This window comes from Saimiri boliviensis, chromosome 1, assembly GCF_048565385.1.
Source record: "Saimiri boliviensis isolate mSaiBol1 chromosome 1, mSaiBol1.pri, whole genome shotgun sequence".
NCBI classification, from domain to species: Eukaryota; Metazoa; Chordata; class Mammalia; order Primates; family Cebidae; genus Saimiri; species Saimiri boliviensis.
Window position 1 is genome coordinate 243,236,192 of NC_133449.1, and position 13,327 is coordinate 243,249,518.

Here is a 13,327-nt window from a genome sequence, read left to right on the forward strand (position 1 = left end):
TCTTTTTCTGTAAAATCAACTGAAAGAGACTTGTGAATTTTCCTCTTTGGGTCTAGTGAATTAGATTCAGTGTGTTTCCAAAGCCTTCAAAGTTGCTAAGATGATAAAATCCAAAATAACGTGTCCAGATGCTGGAGGAACAATTTACATTGTTTGGTGTTACTTGGAGAGAGGGTAAATGTAAGAGGTGAAACAAAAGAAAACAGTATCTTGCTGTTCAACCTCAATTCCTAGTATTCTGCACCCCTCTGCATTTTCAGGAGCTTATTAAATTTATTATTTTTGCTTTGCTTTTCAAAAACAGCAGTAACTATTGAGGTCCTCTAATGCCAGCTGTGTCATTTAATCATTTCAACAGCACAGCGAGGTAGTTTTCTCTGGAAGAAACACAGACCTTGAAATTGGACAGATTTGACTGGGAACCACAGCTCTGCCATGTCCTAATAGTAGGATACTAGGCACCTTTTTAAACTTGTTGTATCCCAGTTGTTTCATATGTAAAAGAGAAGTACATGTAGAATACTCTAAAATCAGAATTATAGTTTATAAAGAAAGCACTCTATGCCACATATTTTTACATTTACAATGTTGCCAAAAAACTGCCAATCTCTAAAGTATTTGAAGAGATATATTCTAAGCCAAATGTGAGGATTATGACCCATGACACAGCCCCAGAAGGTTCTGAGAACATGTGCCCCAGGTGGTTGGGCTACAGCTTGACTTTATACATTTCAGGGGGACAGATGTTGCAGACAGACATCAATAATACATGTAAGATGTACACTGGTTTGGTCTGGAAAGGCAGGACAGCTTGATGCAAGGGTGCTTCCAGGTCACAGTTGGATTCAAAGATTTCCTAACTGGCAACTGGTTGAAAAAGTTAAGTTTTGCTTAAACAGTTGAAATCAGCGAAGGAAATGCTTGGGGTTAAGATAACGTGAGTTGTGGAAGCCAAGGTTCTTGTTATATTGAAGCAGCCTCCAGGTAGCAGCTTTAGAGAGAATAGGTGGCAAATATCTCTTATCAGACCTTAAAACATGTTACTCTCAGTTAAATCTCTCCTGGATCAGAAAAAGATGTGGAAAGAGAAGAGGCTTCTCTACAGAATACAGACTTTCTCCACAAGAGACAGCTTTGCCAGGCCATTTTGAAATAAATCAAAGAAATATATTTTGGAGTAAAGTACTTCAATTTCTTTTAGGGCCTATTATCTGTCATGTGATGCTATACTAGAGTCAGGTTGGAATTTGATATCTTATTGTTGCAAGAGTCTGTTTTGTCAGTCTTAAGATCTCTTTTTCTCTGTTTCAATGTCAATGCTAGTCAATTGTGTCTGAATTCTAAAGAGAGGAAAATATGAAAAGGCATGTCTCACTCTCTTCCCATCATGGCCTGAATGAGTTGGGGTTTTTGGGTTTGTATGTAGTATGTTTTGGGGTGTTTTTTTTTTTTGGTTTCTTTGAAATCCCATTGACAGTATGGGTCCTTAAACTCAGGGGGCTTAGAATTTTATTTTTGGTTTATAAGAAGAATCCTGATCTATAATGCCCTTTTAAAGATTTTTGATAACTTAACCCTATTTAGCTTTACTAATATTACCTCATAACAGCATTGCTTCACCAAGTTGAAAAGTTTATATGTTTTCATAAGCCACTGTATATAAAAATACTTCCTTTAGTTAGACAGCATATGACTGACAGTCTTTTCACAAGGCAATTTTGCAGTAAGAAGCAGCAGAAGTAAAATTCTGCATATCCTCTGATAAAACATTTTACTTCTAGAAGTTATTCTAAGAAAACAGTCCTGGATATACACACAAATTTTAGCTGTAATGATGTTCACTTAAACATGTTTAACAACTGCCCAATAATTGAACATATTTTCACACAACAATTCATCTTGATACTATTTGGCTATTTAAATTTTTATAAGTATATGCACAACAATTATTGAGAGAAAAGTAGGTTTCAAAATAACATTTGGTTCAATTTTTTAAAAAAGGAGTGATAGAAAATGTACACAAGTGTGTAATAATAGGAAATTTATAAATATGTTAACAGTAGTTACTATCGGTGAAATCACAGTTGATTTATATTTCTTTTTACTTCATTTTTTTTTTTACCCAAAGGCTATATGCATTTTTATTTTTTAAAACTTATATTAGGTTCAGGGGTACATGTGAAGGTTTGTTATACAGGTAAACCCATGTCATGGGAGTTTTTTGTACAGCTTATTTCATCACCCAGGTATTAAGCCCAGTACCAAATAGTTGTCTTTTCTGATCATCTCCCTGGTCCCACCCTCCACTCTCAAGTAGAACCCAGTGTCTGCTGTTTCCTTGTGTTCAAAAGTTCTTATCATTTGCCTCCCACATATAATATCCTCCAGTTCCATCCATGTTCCCTCAAAAGACATGATCTCATTCTTTTTCATGGTTGCATAGTATTCCATAGTGTACATGTACTACATTTTCTTTATCCAATCTGTCACTGATAATTCTATGTGTTTGCTATTGTGAATAGCACTGCAATCAACATTTGGGTGCATGTGTTTTTATGGTAGAATGATTTATATTCCTCTGCATATATACCCACCAATGGGATTGCTGGGTTGAATAGTAGTTCTGCTTTTAGCTCTTTGAGGAATAGTCATACTGCTTTCCACAATGATTGAACTACTTCACACGCTCACCAATAACATATAAGTGTTTCCTTTTCTCCATAACCTTGCCAGCATGTTATTTTTTGACTTTTTAATAATAGCCATTATGACTGGTGTAAAATGGTATCTCATTGTGTTTTTGATTTGCATTTCTCTAAGGATTAATGATGCTAAGCTTTTTTCATATGCTTGTAGGACGTGTGCATGTCTTCTTTTGAGAAGTGTCTGTTCATGTCCTTTGCCATATTTTAATAAGGTTTTTTTTTTCTTGTAAATTTAAGTTCCTTGTAGACGCTGGATATTAGACCTTTGTCAGAGGCATAGTTTGCAAAAATTTTCTCCCATTCTGTAGACTGTCTGCTTACTCTGTTGATAGTTTCTTCAGCTGTGCAGAAGCTCTTAAGTTTAGTTAGATATGATGTCTCAATTTTTGCTTTTGTTGTGATTGCTTTCGGTATCTTTGTCATGAAATCTTTGCGTGGTCCTATGTTTGGAATAGTATTGCCTAGGTTATATCCCAGGGTTCTTATAGTTTTGAGTTTTACATTTAGTCTTTAATCCATTTTGAGTTGATTTTTGTATATGGTATAAGGAAGGGGTCCAGCTTCAATGTTCTTCATATGGCTAGCCACTTATCTCAGCACCATTTATTGAATCAGGAGTCTTTTCCTCATTGCTGGTTTCTGTCAGTTTTGTCAAAGAACCGGTGGTTATGGGCATGTAACCTCATTTTTGGGCTAATCCGTTCCTTTGGTCTATGTGCCTGTTTTTGTACCACTATCATTCTGTCTTGGTTATTGTAGCCCTGTAGTATAGTTTGAAGTTGGGTAATATGATGCCTCCAGCTTTGTTCTTTTTTGCTTAGTGTTGCCTCGGCTATATGGGCTCATTTTTGTTTCCATATGAATTTTGAAATAGTTTTTTTCTAGTTCTGGAAAGATTGTCGTTGGTAATTTGATAAGAACAGCACTGAATCTGTAAATTGCTTTGGGCAGTATGCCCATTTTAATGATACTGATTCTTCCTATCGATGAGCATAGAATATTTTTCCATTTGTTTGTGTCTCTTTTGATTTCTTTGAGCAGTAATTCTCATTGTGGAGATATTTCACCTCCCTGCTTAGTTGTATTCATAAGTATTTTATTCTTTCAGTGACAATTGTAAATGGGATTACCTTCCTGATTTGGCTCTTGGCTTGGATGTTGATGGTGTATAGAAATGCTGGTGATTTTTGTACAATGATTTTGTACCCCGAAACTTTGCTGAAGATGTTTATCAGCTGAAAAACCTTTTGCACTGAGACTGTGGGGTTTTCTAGATACAGAATCTCCTGCATTTTTAAATAATAAGCCTGCATTTTGCTGTACTGGACCAATTGTAATAAGGACCAAACAGTTAACTATCATAGAAATTTAGTTACATAAATCTAGTATATGTATATTACATAGGCAGACTAGATTTGTAAATATATCATTAACCTATATCTTTATATCTTTATTATTATATAAATCTATAAATATGTGTACATCTGGTTATATTAATATAAATTAGTTATAAAGATATATATATATAAACATATAACTAGAGATATAATCTAAAAGTGAAAAGGTGTGAGTAGATTTTTAAGGCACAATGGTAGCAGATATAAGCACAGACTGCTATAAGAGAGAAGGAAGAAGAAAAGGAGAAAGTGCCATCAAAGAGAAAAGCATTAACACAGTAAAGCAGTGTGGACAATGCGATGAGGTAAGTGCTGTATGATTAAGCATTTGTGATTCATGCTTCCTGTTCTTGGTTTATTGACATCTAGATATGCTGATGGATATGTCATTTAAGCATTTATGGTCATTGGAGTAAAAGGAAACAAGGCACACCATTTTTGTATTAGTACAGCCTTAATTTTCACATCTGTAAAATAAGACCATACAGAAAGCATATTCTCAGAATAAATTAAAACACTGAAAAGTACCTTAAAAGATAAGATTATTCAATAAAATGTTACCATTATTATTTATCATGTTTTAAACCAATCTAATTATTGTACCAGGGCCCTACCTCCGGCTTGGTTAATTATTAAAGTCCATGGACTTGTCCTCAATTAGTAACCAGATTATCAGCAAGAGAATATAACCTCGAAATCCCTGCTACTCTTTGTTTAGAACATTTTCTCTGCACTCTAGTAAACACTACATCCTTCAGTACAACATCACTTCATCAGAGACTATGTTTGGGGCCCCTAAACTCCAGGGCCATCTATCCTCAGGTATCCTGTACTTCCCTTATTACAACATTCTTTACACAATGTAGTATTTACCTGTTTAATATCTTCACTAACTGACTGTGAGCTCCCTCTAAGGAAGAGGACATGTCTGTTTTGCTCTCTGTTGTATTTCCAGTGTTCAGCATACAACCTCATATAACATAAGTACTCAAACATTCTCTAGATGAATGGGTGAGAGCTAGATACCTTGATAATCCTTTGGTTCCTTGCAGATCTGGCATAATGCTACAAGCTTACATTTAAAAGCACTATAAAAACAGGTTTCCAAATTTTATTTTTCTCCTTACTTGTAAACAGTAAAGTTATTGAGAGTATATTTCACTACGTCAAATGTTTTTATTAGGGCTCAAAGGAGATTATCTCTTAGAAGTGCCAAAAATATTAATTTCTCAAACAACTAGTTTTTATTTCATGGACACCAATTATCAATTTGTTTTCTTTTTGTACTGACTGTGTAAGTTTTATATACTAATCTTATCTGCAGCTTCATTCTATTTTAGGTAATCTTGCTTGTCCTTTCCCAGATTTCCTCTCTTAAAAATATAATGTCTTAAATCTTTCAAGGAACAAATCAGAAGATATAAATAATTAGATGATAGCATCAAATTCAGCCCGAATTATAATACTTTGTGACTGAGACAATTCTTCTGGTAATCTGATGACTGAATAAACTGCTAAGAATGATGAATTTTTAGTTACTAATATATTCCGTTAGCACACTTCTGAATATTTCAGATTTGAAATAAGCGTTTTTAGTAGGACATTTCTTAAATTCCACCTTGGCTTAGCTTTCTTGCCACTTCTGTTTCTCTCCATCCCTAGGGATACTATGCTACTTAAGGCCTTCACCTGACTAAATTCCACTTTCTGATCTCGTAGTACCCAGGAAATTTGTCCTCAGTCTTCACAACATACCCAAAATAGTGATCTCTCTAAAATGTAAGCCTGCAGTCAGTGCCCCATTACCCATTCAGGAAAAGTGGTAAGATTTCAATACTGGGGTTCTCTATCCTAGAAAACTTTGGAATTACAGGTAGATGCAATATCACTATAAGAATAGCTATTTTCAAAAAATGAATGTATAAAACCTGTCTCAGAGTATGGCTACCTTGGCATATGTATATATTTATCATAAGGGGGAAACAGTGTTATTTATTTATTGTAATAAAAGAAAATTCATGCTTATTTTAAGTATTTGGTAGAAAAAAAAACTTTGTAAATCTTTGACATGTTTTCTTGCAATTTTTTTGATTGTAATCAATGACTGTGATAGAATTATCTGTAAAGACACTCTTACAGCCTGTTTTGGTGTTTTACATTTGTTTGTTTGTTTGCCTGAGACAGGGTCTTGCCCTGTTGCTCAGGCTGGAGTATAGTGGCATGACCACGGCTCACTGCACCCTTGACCTCCCAGGCTCAAGTGACCCTCCCACCTGAGACTTCTGAGTAACTGGGACTACAGTGTATGCCAACACACCCAGCTAATTTTTTTTATTTTTGTTTTTTGTAGAGACTGGGTCTGGCAATGTTGTCAGGGCTGGTCTCAAACTCCTGAGATAAAGCAGTCCTCCTGTCCTGGCTTCCCAAAGTCCTGGGATTACAAGTGTAAGCCACCGTACCTGCCCCTTGCTTTGTTGCTTAACATTATGGCATAGACCTTTAAAGGAATACCTTAAACAAAAATGTCATGTAGAATTAAGGTTAAATAAGAAGGGGTAACTGCCAATTGGAAAGCCCAACCACATAAGATTATGAATTAGAAAGTCTACAGTCATAGTATTGTCACTGACCATGTTAGTAAACTTTATTCATTTATTTTTGAGATGAAGTCTCACTGTGTCACACAGGCTGGAGTGCAGTGGCACCATCTTGGCTCACTGCAACCTCCACCTCCCAGGTTAAAGCAAATCTCCTGCCTCAGCCTCCCGAGTAGCTGGGACTACAGGCACAAGCCACCACATCTGGCTAATTTTTGCATTTTTTTTTTTATTAGAGACAGGGTTTCACCAAGTTGGCCAGGCTAGTCTTAAACTCCTGACATCAAGTGATCTGCCCACCTAAGCCTACCAAAGTGCTGGGATTACAGGCGTGAGCCACCACACTTGGCCAGTAAACTTTAATTAGTCTTTAATTAACAGAAAAAAAAATTCTTGCTAATATAATAACAAATGAGATTTATTTCTTAGTTTCTGTGGACAAGGTAGTAAGCACAGAGAAGAAACCAAGCCAGCTGAATTAAGCATGTTGCACAAGAGCATATAGCTAAATTACCAGGGGAGTTAGGACTCCAATCTCAAACTACTGACACTTCTAATTCTCTTCCAATATACTATACTGCCTCTTTCCAATTACAAGCCATGTGGGATGATAAGTTTTCTGAAACAGATCAGGGCATTCATCTGGAATGCTAGGAAATTATTTAGGGAAGTGAGTCTCAACTCTAGTGGTGGTGAAGAAGAGACAGGCACAGTGTTCCTCTCCAGTTCTAACATTCTGTGACTCTGCAATCTTCAAAAGGTTATTTAATTTTTCTTTTTCTTTTTCTTTTTTTTTAAAATGGACCTCACGCAATAAAGAATTCAGGGCAAGTCGACAGAGTAAGTGAAAGCAAGTTTACTAGGGAAGTAACGGAATAAAAGAATGGGCACAGCAGACAAATTTTTGTTTTCTTTCAACTCCCAATCCTACCAGTTTCCTTCACAGGTTTTGTCATATATTACTCAATACACATTGGTCTAAAGTTTCTTCTCAGAGGCTTGTACACAATTCTCAGGATAATTAAGAAAGAATGTATGTAATAGTCCATAAGCAAAAGCTGTTCCTTTTTGTCATCTGTAATTAAGTTTCTCAATGGTAATTATTATTGATTTGTTATTATATTAATTTTTAATTTCTTTCATTTCTGGCTTCCTTAAAAATTATTTATCTTGGCTGTTGTATTTGCTATACAGCCCTATAACTTCTGAAATCTAACCTGCCAGTGCATTCTAGACAGTCCTGTTTGCCAATAATTTTTCATTTTTTAGGCTTCTTGACTGTCTAATGCTTTAAAACTTATAATAATATAATAACTATAGCTACCAATGATTGAGTACTTATGTAAGATCTGTGTGTTCAACATTTTGTAAACATTTTTAAATTTAGTTTTACCAACAATGTGATACGTAATATACATTTTATTTTACCTAAGCCCCAGAAAGGGTAATTAATTAACCTAAATGATTCCCTTGCCAGTGCTGTGCAATGTCTACCCAAAAAGCCCATGGCTTAAACCAACTTAACTATGTTGCTTCTCATTATGGACCTCCACAGCATAATGAAATCATGAGATAAAATGAAAAGTAGAGGATGGAGCACACTAGTTAAGAGGACAGCTTCTTAAACCTCATGGCCAGGGTTTAATTTCAAGCTTCACCACTTACTAGTTTGGTGATCCCAGACAAAATAGCTAATTTCCATCTGTAAAACAGCAATAATAAAGTAAGTACCTTACAGGTTTCTATGAACATTGATCTAAAGGTATTGGAGCAGTGCCCGGCACACAGTAGATATTATGAAAATGTTTATTGTTTTTGTTAGTACTGCTATTATCATTATTATTACCATTCTTTGACTTCCAAGTAAAAATATTTTTGAAGTCAATCCTTTAGAGGTGGCATACTATTTAAGAAGGTTTATTCAGTTTCATTCATCAATATCAATCTTAACGACTTTTGACAGATGTGGTCTAACAACACTAAGGAGAAAATACTCTCCTAAACTTTAACTCAAGCTGACTTTAGAATAAACATGTAAGAGTTACCAAGTCTGGCTGCACACTTGGATTAACCAGGGTGCTTTTACAAATTGTTTGGTCACTTGAATCCAGGAGTTCAAGGCTGCAGTGAGCTATGATCACACCACTGCATTCCAGCCTCAAATCAAACAAACAAACAGAAACCTGTCTGGGGCCTATCCCAGATTCATAACACTTAGAATGTCTGCAAAAATTGTAAAAAACTCCCCTAGTGATTCTGATGCAGCTGGTTAACAGATGAACATTTGAGAACCACTGCACTGCACGTTTCTTTAAGGCATAAAGAAGCCAATCCAAAGAGTTTAAAATATCCGTCTCTTCCTTAAATATGTTCCTAAAGTAAAGCTCTACCAAAAGGCTACAAATATAAACCCCTATGCTCTGGGACCCTTATAAAGGTAAAACCATTACATTCTCAGTATTTATTACTATCCAATAGATAGGAAACTTCTGGCACTTGCTTTCACAACAATTACTATTAGGTGCCAACCAAGCAGTCAAAGATGTTTGACTTCTCAATTGTGTAGTCCTGAACTTTAATAAAATCTAAGTGTTATTAAAAAGAAAAATATCCTAACACAAAGACTGGTCACTTAAAGGGACATGCTCCTATAATTTCAAGTGTGCTGAGATGAGCATTAATCTTTGACTCATACATATCTGTAGTGGCTGCAAAGGCTTTTTGCTCTGGAACATTGCTTTCTATCTTCCATAACCCCGATCATAAACACATTCACCTAATCTCGGTGAGACGACAGCACTGCATCAAGGAGATGACACAGAATTCTCCAGAGCTTGCTGGTAGAGCAAAATCCAGTAATTAGCTTCTGAGTAAGAAGAGAATCTTAAAAATGTCACAATACATACTATTCCCCTATTCCTGACTGGCTTAAAGGCTAACTCAAACTTCTAGCTTCAATATTTCACATAATGATTTGAGACCTATATAACTAGTTAACTGACTGAAAGAGAGCACAACCCTTCCTTATCAAACTCAGCAAGTGTATGGCATCTATTTTACATTAAATTTACACCATTTGAGGAGAAATTAAGAGTGTCTCGTACACATAACATAGTTTATTTCAAATAACATGAGGAAAACTGGATTTTCAGGGCACTTGGCTCATTAATAAGTGCAAAAACTTCACATATACAGGCATCCCAAATGAAATCCATTGTCTTTGTCATTAATACATCTCTGGTCTGTGACTGTCATTATTTCTATGGTCTGGAATGGACCCTAGCAGTCTGAAGGTCTTGGCATACCTTTGTGTTACTTGGATGTTATTTATGTACCAGGAAGATGTGATTTATTATCTAATGTTTCTTCACTCAGAATCCTGGCTCCAGGCAACACTGCGAGGTAGGACAATATTATCTTTAGTGCCATACCTTTTACCTAAGCAGAACTTGCTTTTATGCGGCTTTTTCTTTTCAGAGCCCACTAAACCTTTTCAAACAATGCCTTGTGCCTTTTACCTTTTCTTGACCCAACTCTGCCATCAAAACTTAATTGCCCTTTATCCTACTCAGATAAGACCCAATGGACTAATATGATCATTTCTGTCAAATTATTATACTAATGTTGAATACATAATTAATCAATTATACCTCCTAGAACACATACTCACTTTCAGAATCCCAGGAAAAACTAGAGTAGTGAGTAATGTGGAAATTCCAAAGAAGGTGAGAGAAAACACTAATTTTTCTAGAAGCTGTCAAGACCTGTTAAGTAGTAGCAACCTCTTCTCTTTCAAGATTGGCCTGACTCAAGAATCCACCAAAACCATCTGTGATAAGCAGAATAATACTTTACTCCCTCCCCTCAAAGGGGCTCACATCCTAATCTCTCAAACCTGTGAATATATTATGTTAGATGGCAGTGGGGAATTAAGATTGCAAATGGAATTAAGACTCCTAAGCAGGTGACATTAAAATAAGAAGATTATCATGGATGAAGTAGGTAAGTCCAATGTAATGACAGGGTCCTTAAATGAGGAAAAAGAAGACAGAAGAGTCAGAAACAAAAAGATGACATCATGAGAAACACTCAAGCAGCTACTGCTGGCTTTGAAGATGGAAGTCGTGCATGAGCCAAGGTTCAGACAGACTCTAGATGCTAGAAAAGGCAAGAAAACAGACTCTCCCCCCGTGGAGCCTGCAAAAAGGAATGCAATCCTGCTAACACTTTGATTTTAGTCTGAAGCGAACCATTTCCGACTTCTTACCTACAAAACTATAATAAATCTGTGTGTTTTAAACAACTTAATTTGTGGTAATTTGTGACAGTGGTAAGAGCAAATGACCACACTACCAAAGTACACAGAGGGTGCTAGTACCTTCATTTCCTTAAAATAAATGCTTGGCATTTATTCCACTGGATTATGCTGCTGCTTTATAGAAGTTGCCTCATTTGTATTTCCTACTGATTAGGCAATAACCTAAACAGACTATCAATAGTGGCTACAGATAGAGGGATAGAGGGGGAAAAATTCAGCAACCAGAAACAATTTAATGTACAATGCAAAAATATCTTTAAATGTTTTAATAGTATAAAAAAAGGTGTAATTACTGAGAAGAAGTCATTGACTGGTATGACGTTGTTCCAATCACTTTTAATGAAAAATAAAAGGATAATTTGTCAAATCAAGAAAACTCTGCTAAATTTCAATGTATATAAATGGTTCACTGTAACCTATTAGCTAACATCATTTCACTCTACTCTACCAGCACTCCAATCCACACTGAAGCACAACACTTGCTACTGATTTTATCCTGAATTTAGGGGAGATGCCTACTTTCAGAAAACTGCACAAGCTACATGAAACGTAAAACCAGAATAGATGATGTGTGTAACCCTAACCCTTAAAAATAAATTATCCCAAGCATTAACCCAGAGTACCTGTTTTATTCCCTCTAGATAAACATACAATAAATGTCCCTGAAAAGCAGTTTAGCAACAGCATTGACAGATTCTTAGCTACAGACAGATTCACAGCAAGAGAAGGCCTTACTATGATTCTCGAAATCATTTCTCACAAAGCACAAAATCTCTTATTTTTGGTTATCAAAAGAGTAAAATATACCAAGCCATATTCTGTCCCAGTACATGAAATTCTTAGATGGAAAACATTATTTTGATTGTTTTACTCTAGGAGGGAATTTGGTGCCCTCTAGTGTTGAAAAACAAGATGATCCATTTCACCTTTATAAACTAGTACTTCAAAGAGTCACAAAAGCACAGAATTTTTTTTTTTTTTTTTTTTTTTTTTTTTTTTTTTTTGGTATGAGCCACTGCGCCTGGCCCTTTAAGACCTCTCATGGCACTCAGGAGCTTGGTGGGGTAAGAGGAGAATGCCCTCAGTTTAGGGTGGTGGCAAGAATTTATTTTGTTTTATAATTCAAAAGGGATTTTTTTTTTTAAATTTTCAAGATTGGGAACCAATATATAAGACATCTTAATTACTCCCCCAAGAAAGTCAGGGGCCTTAATACTTTTCCATCTAGGCCCAAATCAGAGGTCTGTTTTTTTTTTTCTCTTCCAAACTTACCTTTGTAAGCCGAAAAGAATCAGTAAAACTTGCCACCAACAAACTTTTTAGGAGCAGTATTTTAGTTTGCCACTCCCAAAGCCCTTGTGGGTGAGGGAGATGTTGGGAGATAAATGTGTGCTTATATGAAAATCAAAAGACTATTCATCAAAATGTTAATGGTGATTACCTCTGGATAGCAGCTTACCTACTTCCCTTATGCTTTTTCTTATTTCCACATTTTCTACATCGAATTTCTTAGGTAGCAAAACAACAACGAATTAATGTTTAAAGACTGATTAACTGGTTTCTTCTTCAGAAGCTGAGTATAAACACTTGCTCTCATCTCCCCATGACCCATGACTGAGAGAAAGAGCACAGTGGCCCTGCCTGGCAGCATGGACAGCACTCAGGGAAGCATGCAAGGGCAAGGGTGGGACAGTCCAGGACTCCAGGTGTATACTCTACCTTGAGCAGACCAATTCAGGAGGAATTACTGGGGAAATGCAGAATCATTTCCAAGTCTTTTCCCACCCTACCTTCCAGTCAAGCCATTAATCTCCACTTAAAGCAGTCACTCACTCCTTCTTTTAAACATTTATTTATTTACTGTACAAAAATATTTACATCATCAGCTGCAACTACCTGGCCCTTTCACCTGGCCTGACGAATCTGCAGCAGGGCTTGGTCTCAGAATTTAAGAGTTAAATACCATATTCCAGGACAGCACAGATATGTAATTACTTTTTAGGAGAAAGTTTTAGGAAAGCTGCAGCATCTCACACCTATAATAACAGCACTTTGGGAGGCTGAGGTGGATGAGTCGCTTAAGTCCAGGAATTCCAGACCGGCCTGGGCAATATAATGAGACTGCATCTCTACAAAAAATACAAAATAACTTAGTTGGGCTTAGTGGTGTGTGCCTACAGTCCCACCTACTTGGGGGGCAGAGGTGGGAGGATCCCTTGAGCAAAGAAGGCAGAAGTTACTGTGAGCTGAGATCACACCACTGAATTCTAACCTGGGTGACAAAGTGAGACCTTATCTCCAAGAAAAAAA

The 13,327-nt window shown here is 36.2% G+C and overlaps 1 protein-coding gene across 6 annotated transcripts in view; it reads right to left on the reverse strand.

Annotated features, from left to right (window-relative positions):
* Positions 1-13,327, reverse strand: part of RNF180 (ring finger protein 180) — a 237,554-nt gene that overhangs the window by 164,831 nt on the left and 59,396 nt on the right. The window lies entirely within an intron of this gene.